Source organism: Sander vitreus, chromosome 4 (assembly GCF_031162955.1).
Source record: "Sander vitreus isolate 19-12246 chromosome 4, sanVit1, whole genome shotgun sequence".
In the NCBI taxonomy this organism is placed as follows: domain Eukaryota; kingdom Metazoa; phylum Chordata; class Actinopteri; order Perciformes; family Percidae; genus Sander; species Sander vitreus.
In genome coordinates, this window is record NC_135858.1 from 31,666,402 (window position 1) to 31,688,519 (window position 22,118).

The following is a 22,118-nucleotide window of genomic DNA, read 5'->3' on the forward strand; positions in this document are numbered from 1 at the left end:
AATCTTGATCACTATAAATATTCGTGTACCTTAGATTGAAAAAACCCCGACCTGAATCGGTGCAGGCAACATGGAGTAGCTGCAGCTACGTGCATTAGCTTCCACTGAGCTAAAACGGCAGTTGTCGGGGCAAGTTTTAGAGTGCCTTTGTGCCTCTTAACAGACACAAAATGCAATTAAAATGTCTATGCAACATGAACAGGGCCCTTACGTGACAAGATGCGTTTTCAACTCAGACATTGTTTAAATTCAACTACCCCGTCTCGATCCTGCCGGAAGGTAGCTCACCCTGTTAGCTGTTAGCTTCTAGCAGTTAGCTGGTAGCTGCCGTCTGTGATAATTATCATGCAGCAGTTCCATGTGTATTTGTAGCTCATCCATTTTGTGTGTGATCGATCTGGTGTTGGTGAGTATGAGGCTTGGCAGTGTCGATCTGTGTGGTAGTTCCCTTAGCCGTGCTAGCAGGCCCGACCGGCATCCTTGCTTCTCGGAGCGATCTGCACACGGTTTACCTTTTCCTGCTACACCGGGACTTCAGCGCAAGACTACAGCTAGCCTTCTCCAACGCCATCACTGTGCAAGCCACATACATCATTTGGCCCGTTTCCATGTAGTTACATAATCACTGATATGGTCATAACCACTACAGTGCTCAATTACCTATTTTTCAGGGGGAATAACCTTCACACTGTACCGATAGACTTCCAAACTACAGACATGCTCAGACATGCCCGGTCGCCGCCAGAGCAGGAATGGCTGGAACAGCCGCCGTGAAAATATCCCCGGGTGGCTTCAAACTTAATTTCTGCCCTGACACATAAACTCATCAACTAATGTTACTGTACAAAGCATCAGAGACACAGTTTCATTACAGTTTAGTCATCCTCCAGTGTGTCGCGCACACACACACAAATGCAAAGTTTCGACACTTTCATTACAACTAGTGCTGTTGTAACGTTACCCTTGGGACATAAAAAAACTCCACTTCCAGACAAGGAATCAAAACTCACCCTGTAGCTAGTTCAGTGTCTCAGCACGGGGACATTTAGTGGAGAGTGAAGCCCACAGGCACGTCCTCTGCGTCGCTGTGTTAGATCCACAAGTCCCGCTCCATTGTCCGATATCTACTCATTCTAAACACTTTTCTCTGGGCCAGTATTCCATTGTACAGCCTGGAACACTGCATTTACGAATGAAAAACTTCCAAACTTTCTTCTTTCTAAAGTACACAGCGCAGCTTGCAGCTAAGCTCGTGTGTGAGATCCAGCGGGTCTGTAAAGGTGGACAGTCCAACCGGCAAGGCAGCAACCCCGGCAGGCACTGGTCGCTGTCACGTCAGACTGTGGAGCTTCTCAAGTTGTACCAAATTTGCAATTAGCCATCAATTTTCGTAAAAGGCCCATATTTGAGCTGTACATAGTTGATTTCTCGCATTAAAAAGTCTCAGAAGTGAATTTAATAATGAAAAAGCAGACGTACAATGTATAAAATTTCTGAGATCTGCGCGACCTAGATTCAGAAGACCAGCTGGTCTCAAATCAGTGGCCTATGTAAATTTTGGTGCGTGACAAAGGTACAGACTAGAGCCAAATAAGGTACAGCCACCGAGTTGACGTCAACTTTGTTGAGATTCGCCCTTTTTCAGCAGCAGTTTCACATTGTGAGATTTGCTTAGGAAAGGGATGTCAATGGGACTTTGAGGTACTATGTATGCCTATTTTACCCACCGAACTGTCGTAATTGAACTATGACAAGGTAAACTCGGTTTTGCATTCTATCACCCCTTTAAATAATATTGAACTCATATTGTATATGCATTTTACCATACATTGCATTTAGGCATTTAGAAAAGAAAACACCTTTAAAACATGTTTTTGATTTTTCCCAGATCTGCTTTCTATTGTATTGTATTGTTGATCATCTCCTTAAATTGAATCCGCTACTCAATACTCACAAGGCATGTTTGTTCAGTATACTGTGCTCAGCAGTGGCAACATATTGCTGCATTATAGATTCAAACTTTCAATGTCCACTCAGAACAGCTTTCATTTATTTTCCTCTTTGAACAGAAGTAATATTTGACATTTCAGTCACTCTGCGGGTGAATGATGCCACAAAGACGAATGAAGTCTAAAGAAATATGACTGGTATATGACATGGCTTGCAGTATTCACAGAAAGGCCTGAGCTAAATTAGATTTATTCCTCCAAAATACAAATCAATGGCTTTTATTACATGAAGCAAACAAGGGTCATTGGTCAGGTTATTCTTGTGTAAGTAAAAGATGGAATCTTGTTGGTCCACTCTCCCTGGGGAGGTGTCCTTTGCGTGGGGTCAAGAGGCTAACAGGATTAGCTGATAATAAAGAACTGTCATTCTGCAAATGAGTGGCTGGATGCATGGGGCATGAGATCCACCTTATCAACCTCACTCTCTGAATCCATAACACTGGAGAGTGTAGCTGCTCTCTCTCTCCGCCCTGTTTTGGGTGTTTTTGTTCTCTGTTTGTCTGTGTGTCTCTGTGTGTGTATCTGTGTTTTTCCACCTGGAGTGCTGGAGGTGTGTTCAGAGGAAAGTAGGTCAAGGGGCGTGGCCGAATCAACACTGCACAGCTGTTCCTCACAGCTGCAGTTCATCTCCAAGATTCATTCCAGCAATACTTAAACCCGGGCTGATCACCTCTTCGGCGCCAGTTCATTATCTACACCCATGTGTGACCGCTCAGACCTGCTGCCTCCTCCGCTGTGCCTACAAGCTTCCAGCCTCACCGTCCAGCCTTATCCTCCACCTGTGGAAACTACTGTGAACTCTTCCCTGCCTGTCCGCCTCGAGTCTTGTACGACCTGGATCCTTCCCCCTCGGCTCGCCTCGGAATTCGGACCAGCCAGGAGATTCCCCGCTCAGACAAAACCCACACTGTATCTCTGAGTACTATTTTGCTCATTAAAACCTTTACAAACTGCTTTCATTGTCTGTGTGTGAAATCTCTGCGTTCTGGGTCAGAACAAGCCCCTAACAGAACGAACTGGCCATGGACCCTGCAGAGATTTCACAGGTACCAGACAAAGACGGCATTTTTTGAGCCATTAAAAATCAAGGAGCTCTGTTAGGACAACACGACCAGTTAATCCATAAATTACTGGAAACCAACCAACAATTATTCAATCAAGTAACTCAGCTGTCTTCTCAAATTACAACTCTGTCTCTTCCCAGTGCTCCTAGTGCTCTTCCTCCCACTCAGTCAGCGTCCTCTGCGCCATTCTTCCGGGAACCCCCTGTGACATCTCCTGAACCATTCTCTGGGGAATTGAACAAGTGTCGAGATTTAATTTTTCAACAGAGGCCACTGTCTTTTGCCTCAGCATCATCAAAGGTACACTATGCACTGGGGTTACTCAGGGGAAAGGCACTAGTTTGGGCTGAAGCTATGTGTTCCAATCAACATCTCTCCGGATTAACCTTTTCTGATTTTTCCTCACGTTTGTGTACCGTTTTTGACCACCCAGATCATGTTGGAAACGCTTCCAAGAGATTGTTGGACCTCAGATAGGGTGCACAGAGTGTGGCTGAATACTCTATTGATTTTTGGACATTAGCAGCTGATTCCAAATGGAATGATGAGGCACTACAGGGTGTTTTTGTTCATGGTTTGAATCACACAGTCAAAGATGAGCTAGCTCTTCGCGATGAACCCAGTAACCTGCATAGTCTTGTTTCTTTGGCTATTAAGATTGACAACAGGATCCGAGAGAGGAGACGCGAGAAGAGTGGACCCGTTGCCATTCGGGTTTCCAGGACACCAAGACCCAGTTCATGTTCTCCCCGTAGAGAGCTCTCGGCAGCACCTGTCTCCGCTGTGAGAGATGAGGGGGCTCGGCTTTCCCCAGCTGAACGCTGATGCCGCCGACAAGCAGGTGAGGGCAACTCCTCCCATTTTCTCGCTAATTGTCCTGCACGCCCAAAAGAGGAGGCTCGTTAGTGAGAATGGGTACACTAGCGAGCCCCATTCCTGTAACTGAGCCCACATCCCCTCTTCTGTTGCTCCCTGCAACTCTCCAATTGGGTACGCTGTCACTACCGTTATCCGCTCTTATGATTCAGGGGCAGAAGATAACTTCATTGACTTTAATCTGGCTAAGCAGGCTGACATTCCCCTCGAATCACTCCCATCCCCTATCAATGTCACAACCATTGACAGTCAGCTACTGGCTAGAGTTACGCAACAAACCATCCCAGTTACACTCGTTCTCTCCGGTAACCATCGAGAGGAAATCACTTTTAAAGTAGTGTCAGCTTCCTCATTCCCTCTCATTCTCGGTTTTCCATGGCTCCGGTTACACAACCCTCAAATAGACTGGCAACACAAAACTATCAGCAGTTGGAGCAGTTTTTGTCATTCCTCGTGTCTCGGTTCAGCTATTCCTCCCAACGTGAACACCCCTTCTGTATCAGAGAAACTGCCTGATCTGTCATCAGATATCTGGATCTAGCGGAAGTGTTTAGCACGGAGAAAGCATTATCTCTGCCACCCCATAGACCCTATGACGACTATGCGATTGAGTTGTTTCCAAGAGCTCCCTTGCCTGCTAGCTGACTCTACAACCTGTCCAGACCTGAGAGAGTGGCTATGGAGAAATATATCGCAGAGTCCCTGGCCGCAAGTATCATTCGTCCATCATCATCACCTGTGGGGGCGGGGTTCATCTTTGTGGACAAGACGCTGCGCCCCTGTATAGATTTTCACGGTCTGAACAACATTGTAAAAAAAACATACTGTAAAAAATAAATACCCTTTGCCACTAATCAATTCTGCTTTTGAACCACTTCAGGGCGCCACTGTCTTCTCTAAACTGGATCTGCGCAATGCCTATCATCTCATCAGGATTCGGCAAGGAGATGAGTGGAAAACAGCCTTCAATACACCACTTGGACACTTTTCTAAGTCCCTTAAAGAACACGTTTCCCACGTCCGTCTCGTCCTGTTGTCCCGGTTGTGCATTGTGGAAGGGGTGAAGCGGAATCTTCTGCAGATGAGCGTGCTGTCTCTGGAGCATCTGGACTGGATAGTTCTGCTCCACCAAGTCCAGGCCTGAAGCAGTGAAGGCTCCCTGGACCTTATAGTACTTCCCTGCATTATCTTTGGGGTAAATCTCAAAGGTAACCCTTGATCCACTGAGGTGAGTAATGTCAGGTTGTACAGTACGGAGGGCAAGGCTTTCCCGCACGCCAGCTAACTGGAGCTGCTGTACAGCAGTAGGTAGGATCATGGTCCGCTGAGCACCATCATCCAAGACTGCAAAGGTTTCCATTGACTTGGAGTTGTTATGTAGTAGGACTGACACGACTTTCAGAAGCACGTTGCCTGACGCGATAGAGGGTGTCAGATAGATGCGACTCTGAAAGGTGCCAGACGGAGGGTTGATTGAATCATTTTGCGCTACACCATGGAGGACTTGAAGATGAATGTCATCACAGTCACTGCAGGGTTTCTTGAGGTGGATGGGAACGAGCACACTTCAAGCAGCACTTCCCTTCAGTTATCCATCCGATCAGTTCCTTTGTAGGTTGCTCCTTAATGCTGTCGCAGCGAGTAATATAGTGCTCATTGCTGTTACAGAAAAGACAGTGCACCTTGAATGGCTTCTTGGGTTTTGACTGCATAGGAGGACCAGATACCTTGGGCTTTGCTGGTTCTGCACCATGGTAGATGGTCGCACTTTGACTCCTGGTCTTGGCTGTAACCTTCTCCTTATTATTGTTTGGAGGTTTCTTTTGTTGGTAGCGTTGTAGTAACCGACTGGACAGCCACTGCTGTTGGGCCTTGGATTGGAGCCATCCGGCAAAGTCCTGCAGATTGTAGGGTTTCAGGCTTGCAGAGTTGAGCTTCCCTTGTAGCTGTAGAGACTCAATAAATCCATCCTGGAGATATTTCGGTAGCTTGCTGAGAAGACGGTCCACTTGTGAGCAGCAATTAAGCTCGATACCTTGGGGTCCCTCCAGTGAAAGCATCATGCTGACTAGGAGGTGAACCTGTAAGGAAAACCACCCCAACCAACTTCCTTACATACTACTCGCTAAATCCTATCTAACTGCTGCTCTCCCCAGTGCGTTACACAAACACGCTGAAAGACGCCTTTTTCGTTGCATCAGACGCCTTTTTCGTTGCATCAGACGCTGACAGCCACTGTCCAAACGTCCTTATTTTACGAGTTCGGAATGAGAACGGGTTGGGACTTTCATTCTGTAGTCCCTCACCTTCTTGCTGAGATCCTTGTCGTCATACCAAAGGAACCTGAGGTAGTCTCTGTGTTTGCTGTATATCAGCTGTGAATGCAATATATTCTTTTCTGAAACGTAGAAGGACCCCCAAAAGGCTGTTGTTCAAATCAGGGCCACTAAGCAGCATTTTGTTTAAGGACACACTTGAATCAAATACCACTCTTAGCTGGTCAGGTTTCTGAGGGTGATATACGCCGAATAACGGTAAGTACCAGTGTTCTTTATGTTTCTTCAGTGGAGGAGCTGGCTCTGACTGCTCGTTTTCCAAGATTTTCTGAATGAAGTCAATGTACTGCGTCCTCATGTCAGGTTTTCTGTCCAGTATTTTCCTTAGAGAATAAAGACGCTTCATTGCTTGCTCTCTGTTACTTGGAGCAGAATGGTAATGGTGCCCACCCCAGCTGTTTGCTTCGTTTTGATAGACTTCTACAAGAGGCTGGAGAACAGCCGAGATGTGATGACATGTGGTTGAGAGTCTCCTTCTCTAAGATTTTGTTTGGGCATGGTCTAAGAAAAGATGTGTGGCCGTTACTGAGCACGTCTTTTCAGGACATTAACACTTGGTGAGTTCTTCCAAGGCAGATGTCACCCACGATAACGTATCCCAGGTCTAGCCTTTGCGCATAAGGAGCACTGTGAGGTCCGTTGATTTGCTCTCTTACCTTGTGCACCCGCGGGATGTCTCTTCCCAAGAGTATGAGGATGGGAGCGTCTGGATCCACAGCAGCAATCCTGTCAGCAACTCGCTGTAGGTGTGGGTGACAACGTGCCACCTCAGGAGATTGGATCTCTGTGCGTTATCAGGAATGATGTCACATTCAATTAAACTTGGTAGTTGTATTTTGCCATCCATGGATTCGATCATCAACTTTGTAGCTCTTCTGCCCATTGCTTTTGTTACCCCTGAGGAAGTTTTCAGTGTGTATGGGTCTGATGAGGTTGTAATGTTAAAAAGATGAAAGAATTCTGATTTAGTGAGTGACTTGTTACTCTGCTCGTCTAACACCGCATACATTTTATTTGCTTCCTTTCTTTTTCCAGCAGGATACACTATCACTGGACTGATTTTTGGAGCAGGAATGTTGACCATCTGAATTGACACACACACACACACACACACACACACACACACACATATATAAGTATGTATGTACATACACACACACATACATATACACATACATATATACATACATATAGCATGTGTGTCGGAGCCATTATATGAGGGGGGACTAGTCTAAAGAAGTCTAACCCACTTTTTAAATTTATTGGTTTTAGACATGGCTTTCTGGACCAGTGTCAGTGCTTGATTATCAAATCCATTCCGCTTGCTTATTGAGAGAATGCCCAAATCAGTAAACCTCTGTTCCACATTTTTACTGCTACCTTCTACCCAGGCGAGTTCTCACACAGCATGCACACACATAAACATGAGCACGAAGCACCCTTTTATAGCTTCTACAATTTCCTATATCAAACTTAGTAAAAATGTAAATATTATATCCTCCTATAGACCAACAACACAGTATTCTCTGATGGAACACGTCCAGAGCTTAAGATATTGGACTTTCACTTTCCAGCAGTATTGCCGCCTTAGCGATTTCTTAGACCCTCTTAGGGTCTAAAATGGGACTTGCAACACATTTAGCGGCTTATTCGAACCATCAGGGGAAAACAAGAAATATTTTCAAATATGTTATATTTGAATTCATTCCCATGCATGCGGCTCTGAGTAATCGCAGTCCATGGCTCTTCTGCCAACAGCGCGGGTCCCTCCCTCTCCTCTTGCACCTCTCAGTAAGCTTGGGGCAGGCAGAAGGATGCCACTCACAGGAGTTTAGTTTTACTGAATTTCTATGGTCATGTTGATGCTCTCGCTGTGAAACTTTCTCTGGATTGGAACTATAAGCGCAAGAATGTGGTACACATGGGGCCCTATCTTGCACCCGGCGCAGCGTAGCACAAAGCCCGACGCAAGTGTCAATTTCCTATCCGGCACCCACGTCGTTTAAATAGCAAATAAATAGATATAATAAATAGTATTATGATATGATCTGCTCGCGAGATTTCATTTCACGCACAAGCAGATCAGTTTCTTCTCCTGAAAATCTCTCCTTCCTGCTCAGCAAATCCGCCATCATAATAGCAATGTGCCAAGGTACAAATGTGCCTGGCTTTTAAAGGGAATGGGAGATGACACTCTGATTGGTTTATTGCAGGTTTTGCCCAAAACACACCTATGATTAATTAAGACACTAAGTACAACCCTTTTAAGTCATGTGCCTGGTGCACGGACCCTTTTTTCTGCCGTTAAGGGCTTTTCACGCGGGGAGCGATTGACGTGCCTCAAAATTAATTTTCAATTAGAGGCAAGCGGCCAGCTAGGGAGGCGCGGGCAGTTTGACAGGCAATGCAACAAGCATCCTATTTGCCCTATAGAATTACATTGCAGTCTGGTTCGCAACTGCTGGTCACAGCATTCTCGCTTCATACTGGACTAATTTCAAAGATTGTTCTTCCCATCAGTCACTTACACACAAAAACAAAGGAAAACAAGGTCCAGGTTAAAAAATATGATAATTACCGTTTAACTTAACTGTCAATTGTCGGCTAAACTTTTACTGTCACGAAACCAATCGTTGTCACATGACCGGTGCGTTGTTATATTATGTATCTTCACTTCCAGAGTAGTAGCTTTGAGTGTGTAATATTGACACGGATGGGTTAACGGTTGAAAACCCGGTCCGACTACATAGTGTGAAATAACAGCCAAAAAGCTAAATAAATGTGTTGTGATACCATTCAAAATGACTTAACAAATTGCCGTGACCAGGCTGCTCTGACACACTCCATCCATTTCTGTGTGTGATATAAGAAGATGTGTCCACTCGGACAGATCAATGCCTCTGCTCCTCATCCTCTCTCTATCCAGATAATGGGGTTTAATGTGGCCGGTCCCCTGAGAGCCATCCATTATGAGATGGGGTGGGGGATTGCTCCAGGATGGAGGTGGGGTGTCTGCCATGTGTTAGTTTTGTGACAGAAACTCTGTCATAATATAATCAGCGTATTTGATTGGCAGGGCCAAATTGTGGTATTAATCAGAGTAAGGTTACACTGCAGACCATCTGCACATGGACTGAGAAGTCCCCACCTCTGTCACTCCGTATAGGAAATCAATATGCACTCAATGGACAGACAGGGTGTCTTCTGTCTTACATTTGAACATCACAAAACTGAACTCTTCTTGAAGTGGCACTGCTGATTAGATTTCTGTCTTAATGTCCCACAGATATTAAATTGCATTTTTTTTATCTGCTACAGCAACATATTTCCTATTTGAGAAGAAAATCAGAAACCAAAAGGAACACATTCATATTTTTTGGTTTCATAATAGCGTGCCGCCAGTTGCATTCAACAGAATACCATGTAATATTCATCTCAAGTAGATGGAGACCCTATATCGATGACGCCGATCAAATCTTGCATAAAGCTGTAATGTCAGTGTTAACTCTAACCAGGATGTTTTTGTGCTTTAACTTAACCAAACCACCACAGCAACCACCACAGCAACCACCATAGCGCCGTCGCATCATAAAACTTTTTTTTCAACAATGATTTGTTGATGTTTTGGACGGCACTGCCAAAACATGTTGTCTTATCTAATGGGGCGTCAGATCAGAAAACACTTCTGTGTAGTTCTAAAGGGCATGGAGAAATGAGATATTTTTTTTCATTTAATGAGGAGGAATCGTTAATACACATAGTAGACCATGTACCATCATTGGAGAATTGTACACTGAAATAGGAAGCTGTTGCACTGACATACAGAATGAATAATATGTACTTTCATGTTCTCAGAATTGAGTAAAATTTGAGAATACATTACAGCCAATTCTATTTGTTATAGTCCGTAATATGAATGTTTATCTGAATTCACTTTATTAAGTTTAGCCCTTAAATCCGACAAAGTAATTATTGTAGGGGAAATTTAAATTAAAGACATAATAGTATTTCCATTGATTCTTTTATTATCAAGGCATTTTTAATAACTTTAAAATTCTTATTACACGACTTTACGCCAATAGGTAAAAGTTTATTGAAGATGAAAATGAGTACTTCTTTTATCTGCCTTTCATACAGGAGATGAGTTTTGGATACTTGAAAAAGGTCATGAAAACTTTTAATCAGTGTGGGCACAGACCGTGATTTTAACAACACGGTGGAGGACCAGCCATTGTTTTGCTGCACAATAAGCATATTCAGCATACAGTATGTGGGGGTATAGCTCAGTGGTAGAGCATTTGACTGCAGATCAAGAGGTCCTCAGTTCAAATCTGGGTGCCCCCTACACAGATCCACTGTGCAGGCTTTTAACTTTGTGGTTGTGTTTGATTCCCACCTTCAAGCATTGAGGTCTTGCTAACTTGTATAGAGTGTACGTGGGTGAGCAAACTGGAATAGGGCAGAAACATGGTCCATGTAAGTTCAACAAGTAATAGCTTAAAGGTAAGGCAGAAGCATGATCCACAAAAGTGTAGGTAGAAGCTTTGAGCAAGCAGGATGGTTTTGTGGACCATGTTTGGATGACCTACAAGTTCCTCATAGTAAACTCAGACAAAGATTACCCCAAACACCTCCAACATTTATTATCTAAAGATATAGTTACTTTGGTTGGTGTTGCCCTGGCTTTCAGCAGCACTGTAAGGAATCTCTGAACTATCTTAACTCAGGATATATGCTTTAATGCCCACACAATGGACCAGCCCTTAGTTATGCTGCTAAAGGTATAGACTTCTTATGACACACTGAGCTCTTCTCTGCTCCTCCTTCTCTCCATCTGTGTGTGATCATGACCCATTAATGCATGTATCTAACTGAGCTTCTTGCCCGTAGTCCTTGTGCTTTCTCCCCTCTCAGAATTCTTGGATTGTGGTGACACCTGAATCGTGGAAGCAGCCGCTGCCGTGGTCCTGCTTGACGCCCTGCTACGCCGTGCACTACTAGTACTACTTTTATTAGTAATAGCTCTACTACCTTTACTGTTAACTATAATTAGCAATGTTCATCATGTAATTTCATTATACACACTGCTAATATTCCTCTGAGTCGTATTGATGTATCTCTCTCCCAACCGGTCGTGTCAGATGACTGCCCACCACGATCTCTCTCCCAACCGGTCGTGTCAGATGACTGCCCACCACGAGCCAGTTTCAGTCTGAGGTTTCTGCCTGTTAAAAAGATATTTTTCCTCATAGCTGTCGCACCAAATGCATGCTGTTGTGGGAATTGTTGGGTTTCTGTCAATTACAGAGTGTGGTTTTGACCTTCACTATCTGTAAAATGTCCTGAGATAACTTATTTTATGATTTGACATTATAAATACTGGTTTGGAGTTCACGTAGGTGAGCAAAATCCGGCTAGGGCAGAAACATGGTCCACATAAGTACACATATGTCGACGCTTTGAGCTATGCAGGACATTGTGTGGACTACCATTCTGCCCTAAGTGTTGAAATCCATTGTAATTAACATTCATTCAGATGTGCCTTTATTGATGATGAAAATGTGTACTTCTTTTAGATGCCTTTCATACAGGAGATGAGTTTTGGATACTTGAAAAAGGTCATGAAAACTTTTAATCGGAGGTGGGCACAGACCGTGATTTTAACAACACGGTGGAGGACCAGCCATTGTTTTGCTGCACAATAAGCATATTCAGCATACAGTATGTGGGGGTATAGCTCAGTGGTAGAGCATTTGACTGCAGATCAAGAGGTCCCCAGTTCAAATCTGGGTGCCCCCTACACAGGTGTAGTGTGCAGGCTGTTATCTTTATAATTGTGGTTGTGTTTGATTCCCACCTTCAAGCATTGAGGTCTTGCTAACTTGTATAGAGTGTGCGTGGGTGAGCAAACTGGAATAGGGCAGAAACATGGTCCATGTAAGTTCAACAAGTAATAGCTTAAAGGTAAGGCAGAAGCATGATCCACAAAAGTGTAGGTAGAAGCATTGAGCAAAGCAGGATAGTTTTGTGGACCATGTTTGGATGACCTACAAGTTCCTCATAGTAAACTCAGACAAAGATTACCCCAAACACCTCCAACGTTTATTATCTAAAGATATAGTTACTTTGGTTGGTGTTGCCCTGGCTTTCAGCAGCACTGTAAGGAATCTCTGAACTATCTTAACTCAGGATATATGCTTTAATGCCCACACAATGGACCAGCCCTTAGTTATGCTGCTAAAGGTATAGACTTCTTATGACACACTGAGCTCTTCTCTGCTCCTCCTTCTCTCCATCTGTGTGTGATCATGACCCATTAATGCATGTATCTAACTGAGCTTCTTGCCCGTAGTCCTTGTGCTTTCTCCCCTCTCAGAATTCTTGGATTGTGGTGACACCTGAATCGTGGAAGCAGCCGCTGCCGTGGTCCTGCTTGACGCCCTGCTACGCCGTGCACTACTAGTACTACTTTTATTAGTAATAGCTCTACTACCTTTACTGTTAACTATAATTAGCAATGTTCATCATGTAATTTCATTATACACACTGCTAATATTCCTCTGAGTCGTATTGATGTATCTCTCTCCCAACCGGTCGTGTCAGATGACTGCCCACCACGAGCCAGTTTCAGTCTGAGGTTTCTGCCTGTTAAAAAGATATTTTTCCTCATAGCTGTCGCACCAAATGCATGCTGTTGTGGGAATTGTTGGGTTTCTGTCAATTACAGAGTGTGGTCTTGACCTTCACTATCTGTAAAATGTCCTGAGATAACTTATTTTATGATTTGACATTATAAATACTGGTTTGGAGTTCACGTAGGTGAGCAAAATCCGGCTAGGGCAGAAACATGGTCCACATAAGTACACATATGTCGACGCTTTGAGCTATGCAGGACATTGTGTGGACTACCATTCTGCCCTAAGTGTTGAAATCCATTGTAATTAACATTCATTCAGATGTGCCTTTATTGATGATGAAAATGTGTACTTCTTTTAGATGCCTTTCATACAGGAGATGAGTTTTGGATACTTGAAAAAGGTCATGAAAACTTTTAATCGGAGGTGGGCACAGACCGTGATTTTAACAACACGGTGGAGGACCAGCCATTGTTTTGCTGCACAATAAGCATATTCAGCATACAGTATGGGGGGGTATAGCTCAGTGGTAGAGCATTTGACTGCAGATCAAGAGGTCCCCAGTTCAAATCTGGGTGCCCCCTACACAGATCCAGTGTGCAGGCTTTTAACTTTATAATTGTGGTTGTGTTTGATTCCCACCTTCAAGCATTGAGGTCTTGCTAACTTGTATAGAGTGTGCGTGGGTGAGCAAACTGGAATAGGGCAGAAACATGGTCCATGTAAGTTCAACAAGTAATAGCTTAAAGGTAAGGCAGAAGCATGATCCACAAAAGTGTAGGTAGAAGCATTGAGCAAAGCAGGATAGTTTTGTGGACCATGTTTGGATGACCTACAAGTTCATAATAGTAAACTCAGACAAAGATTACCCCAAACACCTCCAACATTTATTATCTAAAGATATAGTTACTTTGGTTGGTGTTGCCCTGGCTTTCAGCAGCACTGTAAGGAATCTCTGAACTATCTTAACTCAGGATATATGCTTTAATGCCCACACAATGGACCAGCCCTTAGTTATGCTGCTAAAGGTATAGACTTCTTATGACACACTGAGCTCTTCTCTGCTCCTCCTTCTCTCCATCTGTGTGTGATCATGACCCATTAATGCATGTATCTAACTGAGCTTCTTGCCCGTAGTCCTTGTGCTTTCTCCCCTCTCAGAATTCTTGGATTGTGGTGACACCTGAATCGTGGAAGCAGCCGCTGCCGTGGTCCTGCTTGACGCCCTGCTACGCCGTGCACTACTAGTACTACTTTTATTAGTAATAGCTCTACTACCTTTACTGTTAACTATAATTAGCAATGTTAATCATGTAATTTCATTATACACACTGCTAATATTCCTCTGAGTCGTATTGATGTATCTCTCTCCCAACCGGTTGTGTCAGATGACTGCCCACCACGATCAACAGATCAAGAGGTCCCCAGTTCAAATCTGGGTGCCCCCTACGCAAATGACATGTGCAGGCTGTTACCTTTATAATTGTGTTTGAGTCCCACCTTCAAGCATTGAGGTCTTACTCAACTTGTATAGATTGTGCATGGGTGAGCAAACTGGAATAGGGCAGAAACATGGTCCATGTAAGTTCAACAAGTAATAGCCTTAAAGGTAAGGCAGATGCGTGATCCATACAAGTGTAGGTAGAAGCTTTGACATAAAGACTCCGGGGAGTAAACTCCCCAGAGCTAGAATAGTAACAAGCATTTCTGGGACAAGGATTCACACAAATGGAAAGAGAGAGGAGAGAGCAGCTCAGTGTGTAAAAGGAAGGAACGAAGTCCCCCGGCAGTCTAGAACTATAACTGCATAACTAAGATAGACAGGTTAAGGAGAGGACCCTGGTCGGGCTAGAACTCTCCCCAACTGGATCGGGCTGTACTGGCCTGCCTCCCTCTACTTTTATTATATTATTGATTATATGGTAGATGAATCTGACGACTATGAAGAGAAGCAGGTGGGCCAGGCTAGGCGGACACTGCAACTCCTCACTCCCTAACTATAAGCTTTATCAAAGATGAGGGTTTTCAGTTCATTCTTAAATGTGGTGACGATGTCTGCCCCCAGAACCCAGACTGAGAGCTGGTTCCACAGGAGAGGAGCCGGATAGCTGAAGGCTCTGGCTCCCATCCTACCCTTAGAGACTCTAGGAACTACAAGTCACTCTAAATTCTGGGAGCGTAGTGCCCTAGTGGGACAATAAGGTACTAGGCCTAATAGCTCTTCTAGATATGATGGTGCTAGACCATTTAGAGCTTTGTAGGTCAGGAGAAGGATTTTAAATTCAATCCTGGATTTAACAGGAAGCCAATGCAGAGAAGCTAATACAGGAGATATATGATCTCTTTTCTTTCTTGTCAGAACACGCGCTGCAGCATTCTGGATCAGCTGGAGAGTCTTAAGGGATTTATTTGAGCAACCTAGTAAGGAATTACAGTAGTCCAGCCTGGAAGTAACGAATGCTTGGACTAGTTTTTCAGCATTGTTTTGAGACAGGCTGTTACTAATTTTGGCAATGTTACGAAGATGAAAAAAGGCTGTTCTTGAAGTTTGTTTTAGATGGGCGTTAAAGGATATATCCTGATCAAAAATAACTCTGATTTCTGACAGTAGTGCTGGAGGCCAGGGCAATGCCATCCAGGGTAGCTATATCTTTAGGTAATGAAGTTCGAAGGTGTTTGGGGCCCAGCACAATAACTTCAGTTTTGTTTGAGTTTAACATCAGAAAATTGTAGGTCATATAACTTTAATGCATTTTTTAAGTTTAGCTAACTTAATGGTTTTGTCTGGCTTGAATGACAAGTATAATTGGTTGTCATCTGCATGAAAGTGAAAGTTAATTGAGTACTACTTACTACGTACTTGGAGGATTTATCGTTAACATTAACAAATTGCGATCGATCAGAGAAATAGGACTTAAACCAGCTTAGTGTGATTCCTTTAATGCCAACTAAATGTTCCAATCTCTGTAACAGGATAGTATAGTCAATCGTGTCGAATGCAGCACTAAGATCTAATAAGACAAGTATGGAAACAAGTTCTTTGTCAGCAGCAGTTAGAAGGTCGTTAGTAATTTTCACAAGTGCTGTCTCTGTGCTATGATGCTTTCTAAATCCTGACTGAAAGTCAGTCAAATCACATAACTGATTAGGGACTACCTTCTCAAGGATCTTGGGGAGAAAGGGAAGGTTAGATATAGGTCTATAGTTGGCTAAGACTTTAAATGACTGCGGTACATAATCTGTTAATAAAGACATATTGATCATATCTAGTAATGAAGTGTTAACCATGGGTAACGCTTCTTTAAGTAGCCTCGTTGGGATAGAGAGAGACAGGTAGATGGCTTAGCTGAAGAGACTTTTAACATTAATTGTTGAAGGTCTTTAGGATAAAAGCAGTCAAAGTATATGTCAGGTCTTGCGTTCTTTCTAGTAGTCCTGCGTTTAAAGGTGAACCGTTAGAAGTTGAGGGCAAAAGGTGATGAATTTTATCTCTAATTGTTTCAATGTTATTAAAGAAGCTCATGAATTCGTCACTACTCAGCTATAGGAATAGATGGCTGAATAGAGCTGTGACTCTCTGCCAGCCTGGCTACAGTGCTGCAAAGAAACCTTGGGTTGTTCTTATTTTCTTGTATTAGTGATGAGTAATAGTTTGATCTGGCATTTCTGAGGGCCTTACTATAGGTCTTGCCAATCTAAATGAGATTCTTTCAGTTTGGTGGAACGCCATTTACATTTACATTTAAGTTTTTGCGAGATTTGTTTTAATTTGCGAGTTTGGGAGTTATACCAAGGTGCTAGTTTCTTTTTGCTCTTTTGCTAAGCAGGCCATAGCACCGTCTACAAATTTATCAATTTGGGAGGGACTAAAGTTAACATAAAGGTCCTCTGTTATATTAAGGCATGACATTGAGTTAAATGCTGTTGGAATATCTTCCTTAAATTTAGCTATAGCACTGTCAGATAGGCATCTAGCGTAGAAGCTTTTATATAATTTCGTATAGTCGGGTAGTAAGAATTCTAAAGTTATTAAAAGATGGTCTGATAATACAGGATTCTGCGGAAATATTATTAAATCCTCAATTTCAGCGCCATATGCCAGCACAAGGTCGAGGGTGTGGTTAAAACATTGTGGCCTTATGCACACTCTGACTGAAACCAATTGAATCTAATAATGAGTTGAAAGCTGTACTAAGGCTATTGCTGTCAACGTCCACATGAATATTAAAATCACCTACAATAAGTACTTAGTATTAGTAAGGACTACACATGATAAAAACTCTGAGAATTCAGATAAAAATTCAGAATACGGACCTGGAGCTCGGTAAATAACAACGAATATAATTGGCTGTAATGTTTTCCGTGTTGGATGTTGAAGATTAAGAGCAAGGCTTTCAAACCAGGTATAATTTAGTTCAGGTTTAGGATTAATTAACAGGCTTGAGTCAAATATGGCTGCAACTCCCCCTCCTTGGCCTGAGCCTCTAAGAATTTGAGTATTATTATGACTGGGAGGAGAGGCTTCATTTAGACTAACATATTCTTCATGGCCCAGCCAGGTTTTGGTAAGACAGAATAGATCAATTTGATTATCTGATATCAAATCGTTTACCAATATTGCTTTAGAAGACAGAGATCTAATATTTAAGAGTCCACATCTAATTTTTCTATTCTGTTCTATCATTGCAGTGGTTGTTTTAATTCCAATTAGGTTGTAAGTATACCCCTTTTTTTTTTTCCTTTGATTTAACCGAGCTGAGTCGGGGGACAGACACCGTGGTTATTAGACTATGAGTGGGTGACTGCTCCAACAGAAGCACAGAGGAGCGCATTGCACTGCACCTCTGATTACTAATATCAAACTTGGGTTGTCATGGTTTATGACCGATAATAAACTCGGTCAGATTTTTTTATATGAGAGGGGCTCTGTCCCAAGTGGGATGAATGCCGTCTCTCTTAATCAGACCAGGCTTTCCCCAGAACGCCCTCCAGTTATTCACATAGCCCACATAATTAGCTGGGCACCATTCCGACAACCAGCGGTTGAAGGATGACATGCGGCTGTACATTTCATCACTGATCAGGTTTGACAGGGGTGCAGAGAAAACCACTGAGTCCGACATTGACTTTGCATATGCACAAAGTGACTTAACATTAATTTTAGTGATCTCCGATTTACGTAATCGGGTATCATTACCACCTACGTGAAGTATGATCTTACTGTATTTAGGGTTATTTTTAGCCAGCAGCTTTAGATGGGATTCTATATCGCCCGCTCTGGCCCCAGGGACGCACACGACCGCAGCCGCTGGAGCCGCCAGCCTCACTTATTGCAGTATAGAGCTCCCAATAACCAGAGTTGGCTTCTGAGTGGGTGTATCACTGAGTAGGGAGAAACTGTTAGAAAAGCGAAGATGTTCCGGTTTAGAGCGACCGCAGCCATGTGCACTCCCTGGTTTAGAACTAACGCTATGCTTCCCTCAGACAGTCACCCACTTGCCTGGCTGCTCGGGGTCTGCCGGGGGACTGCTAACAGAAGCTACAGTATGTTGACTCGCACCAGCTACGGTGCGCTGGCTTAAGGTGACCAGATTTCTGAGACAAAATCCGGGGACATTTTCAACTCAGAAGCGTAAATACCTCCAAATCAGGTAATGTTTTTATCTTTGTAAAACTTAAAACGGGGACACTGCCTCAGGGTTGTCACTAGACCTAGAGCTGCATTGGGGTACAAGCCCCCCTAGGGGGGTCCATGGGCATGCTCCCCTGTAAGAAAATGTCTATTTTAATGTTTAAATGCATCAATCTGGTGCACTTTGAAAAGAAATTCAGAGGTAAGACTTGATTATTCTTATCTATGGATGGAAATATTTGTGCTATAGCCTGAACTATTTTGCACTTCATAATTTTAACCATGCACACACAGGTTGGATAGTGTTTTCTTCATATTTTTGCATTAATGTCACTAGGAAGCATACCAGTATAAATATATATTCATATTTGTAAGTGGGATATATAAGTAAATGGGATTGTCTGGAATCTGGCAATATAATAACCATTATGGTGGGATACACTGGCTAAGCAATTTACAAAAATGTCTGTGCTGACATAAATAGTTTACATAAGAATACATTATAATTTTGGCCCACAGTTGGAGACCATGTAGAAATTTTGTTGCAATTTCAAAACCAGATTACCCGGGAACCGCTTGTTGTACCGATGCATGTGTTGAGTAGCCTCGTGAGACCGTCCTGATCTCGCGAGCTCCAGTTTTCCACTCGCAGATCAGTCTGGCATCTTGAGACAGAAAAAATTTGGAGCCGACCGACCAATCAGCGTTGGTTTTGAGGCGGGTTTAGGTGTGACGCAACGAGAAGTGACTGTTCAGTCTAAACAACATGGCAGCTTCCATGGATGAGATGAGCGTAGTTTTATCCAAATTAGAAAGTATTCCTTCATTGAAAGAAGAGCAAAAAACGGCACTGGAGGCTTTTCTTGGAGGAAAAGATGTTTTTGTTCTTCTCCCGACATTGCCAGTTTCGGCAAGAGTTTGATATATCGTTGATCTGATTGGTTGATTTGGCCCTTCTATCACCATCATAGGTTGTGATAGACAGATAGTTTATCCAATCAGCTAACCAGCATTTTCGCCTCTTCCCAAAAGTTCTCCAACGGAAAGTTCTCAAATGGATATGCCGAGCAAATGCAAAGCAATCCATCTGGCGGAGTCAGGTTATGTGTTGAGTGAAGAGTTTGTGAAATATTTCACAGAGAGTAATGGTGTGCAGAGATTTATGCAGAATACAAATATGATAAAATTTCATGTAAGTTCAATGTTAATTTTCTCGCAAACCATTTGTCACAGCAACTGGCGCTAATATCATTGGAAAGCTTAGATTCTGTTTGAGGTGGTTGTGCCAGACTCACGCCTTTGGCTGAGTCTCTATCTGTCAGAGGGAGAGCAGGAGTGCGGTTGTGAAGAAGTTGGTAATTTCATGGCGGAGATTAACACTTTTGCATGCACTATATCCGTGTCACATTCTCATTAGGGGCTGAGCCTAGAATCGCCCCTGCTGCTACTTCATACTTGTACTCCACTACACCTCAGAGGGAAATGTTGTAATGTTTATGTTTATTGCATGTTTATCTGACAGCTTTTGCTTTATTGCTTCACGCTGGGCTTGTTTCTGCAACAGCTCATTGAGTATCAGATACAATTAAAACTACTGAGGAAATATTTTCCTTTGGCATTGGTCCAATGAGATTGCTACAGTCAGCAACGGCAAAACAAGCTACAATGTAAATTAGTAGGGTAATTATCCAGCTTGTATTTACGTTCATAAAAGTGCTTGTTTTGCTGCTGACAGGCTCAGATTAATATTCTAAGTGTCTGACAACATTATGGAAAGGATTTCTAAGGAGGTCAACCTTTCTGTTAAATCCTTTTTTTTAAAAATAAAAAGTATACGAAATTGCGTTCACTAAACCCACCAGACTCCATGTAAATAAACAGTCATTTTAGCATCGTAAAATATGGGCATTCTAGAACATCTCTGAGCTCTGAGCAGTGCTTGCTCTGGCTTGAGTTTGCGCGTGTAGGGTGCGCGAGTCAGCACGACTATACGTTTGGTCGTGTTTTCTTTCTTTCATTCCAATTTCGTCAGTCACAGTGAAAACCGGGGACATTTCCGGGGACAGCTCCAGCCGGGGACAGGTCACCGAAACCGGGGACTGTCCCCGGAAACCGGGGACGTCTAGTCACCCTACGCTGGCTAGCTACGGAAGCATACGATTTTGATTCCATGGTGTGGAGCCGTGCCTCTAACTCACTAAGCCTCGCCTCCAGAGCAGCGAATAAACTACATTTATTACATGTATCATTATTACTAAAGGAGGCAGAGGAATAGCTAAACATCTGACACACAGAGCAGGAGAGAGTAGGAGAGGGAGAGGAATTAGCCATTGCTAATGGCTAAGCTAAAGTAGCTAACAGCGTTTTAACAATTGTGAGATCAGTGAGGCAGTCGCTGTAAGAGAAGTATGAGTGCTTGAATATAACTAGTGTAATTTAAATGCAATCCAGGCAAATAGCCACTAATTTAAACAATAAAGCAGAGTTGAGTAAGTTTTGCTGGAGCAACAAACTAGCGTCTGTAACACAGGAACACCGGAAGTGACACAATACGCTTACCGTAAACGTCAGCATGTTGTAAGAGAGAAAGGGACCATCGTGGCCTACACCCCACTCTTTAGACCAAATGGAGGACTTTTGAAACCTGAACAATGTTAGCTTTTTAAACAAAGAACACTGTGCTGCCATGGGCCTCCTTTAACAAAGGAAAGGCCTACATGTAGAAAAAACAGCCTGTCCAAGCTACAGGTGCCAAAAACCCCATTGAGGTTCATACCTAGGTGTTACCTTTCATTTTAATCCAGATACTGGCTTTCCATTGGAAGCTCAGCTCAGCTCCACTCCACGTCATCTTGATGCCACATTAGCCATTTTGTTTACTCTGTCTGCAACAATGGTTCAATTTCAAAGAGTCTCAATTTTAAGTCTTGTGGCTTCCTCCGCCATCTTGGACACTCGCGTGGCTTAGCCACCCACATGATCAACAGCCATCTTCCTCCCTTTCTATCTCTTTCCTCCCTCTTCCTCATTCATTCATTTCATTCATTCACACACACACATACGCACACACACACACACACACACACACACACACACACACACACACGCACACACGCACACACACACACACACACACACATACAACTACACACCACAGGCTTGCTTGTTTTGCCTTTGTTATAGTTGTAGCAGGATAATAGATGTGTATTAATTAAAGAATTATTTATTATCGGTATTACTAAAGGTAAATACATTCTATTATACTTTAAAGAGCAGTTGTCTGTGATTATTTTTGTATATGTTGTAATAACAGCTGGTTGTGCAGGTCAGTGCTCAGATTCACTCCTTCACTGTTCACTTTATAAATATGAGAATAATGAATTACTTGACTTTTAGTTACCTTTCATACACAAGATGAGTTGTTGATACTGGAAAATAAGAATAAATTGGTTGTGTTTGATTCCCACCTTCAAGCATGGGGCTCTTATTAACTTGTAGCAGCACTGGAAGGAATCTTGGAGTTATCATTGATCAGGATATATCCTTTAACGCCCACAAAACGGACC

The 22,118-nt window shown here is 43.0% G+C and overlaps 3 non-coding genes and 1 pseudogene across 3 annotated transcripts; 3 read left to right on the top strand and 1 right to left on the bottom strand.

Annotated features, from left to right (window-relative positions):
• Positions 1-10,557: 10,557 nt before the first annotated feature.
• On the top strand, positions 10,558-10,629 carry trnac-gca (transfer RNA cysteine (anticodon GCA)). Its single transcript has one exon. It is a non-coding gene; the product is annotated as a tRNA-Cys (tRNA).
• A 1,383-nt stretch (positions 10,630-12,012) lies between these two features.
• On the top strand, positions 12,013-12,084 carry trnac-gca (transfer RNA cysteine (anticodon GCA)). Its single transcript has one exon. It is a non-coding gene; the product is annotated as a tRNA-Cys (tRNA).
• A 1,348-nt stretch (positions 12,085-13,432) lies between these two features.
• trnac-gca (transfer RNA cysteine (anticodon GCA)) lies at positions 13,433-13,504 on the top strand. Its single transcript has one exon. It is a non-coding gene; the product is annotated as a tRNA-Cys (tRNA).
• A 4,326-nt stretch (positions 13,505-17,830) lies between these two features.
• Positions 17,831-21,403, bottom strand: LOC144516120 (uncharacterized; annotated as a pseudogene).
• Positions 21,404-22,118: the final 715 nt, after the last annotated feature.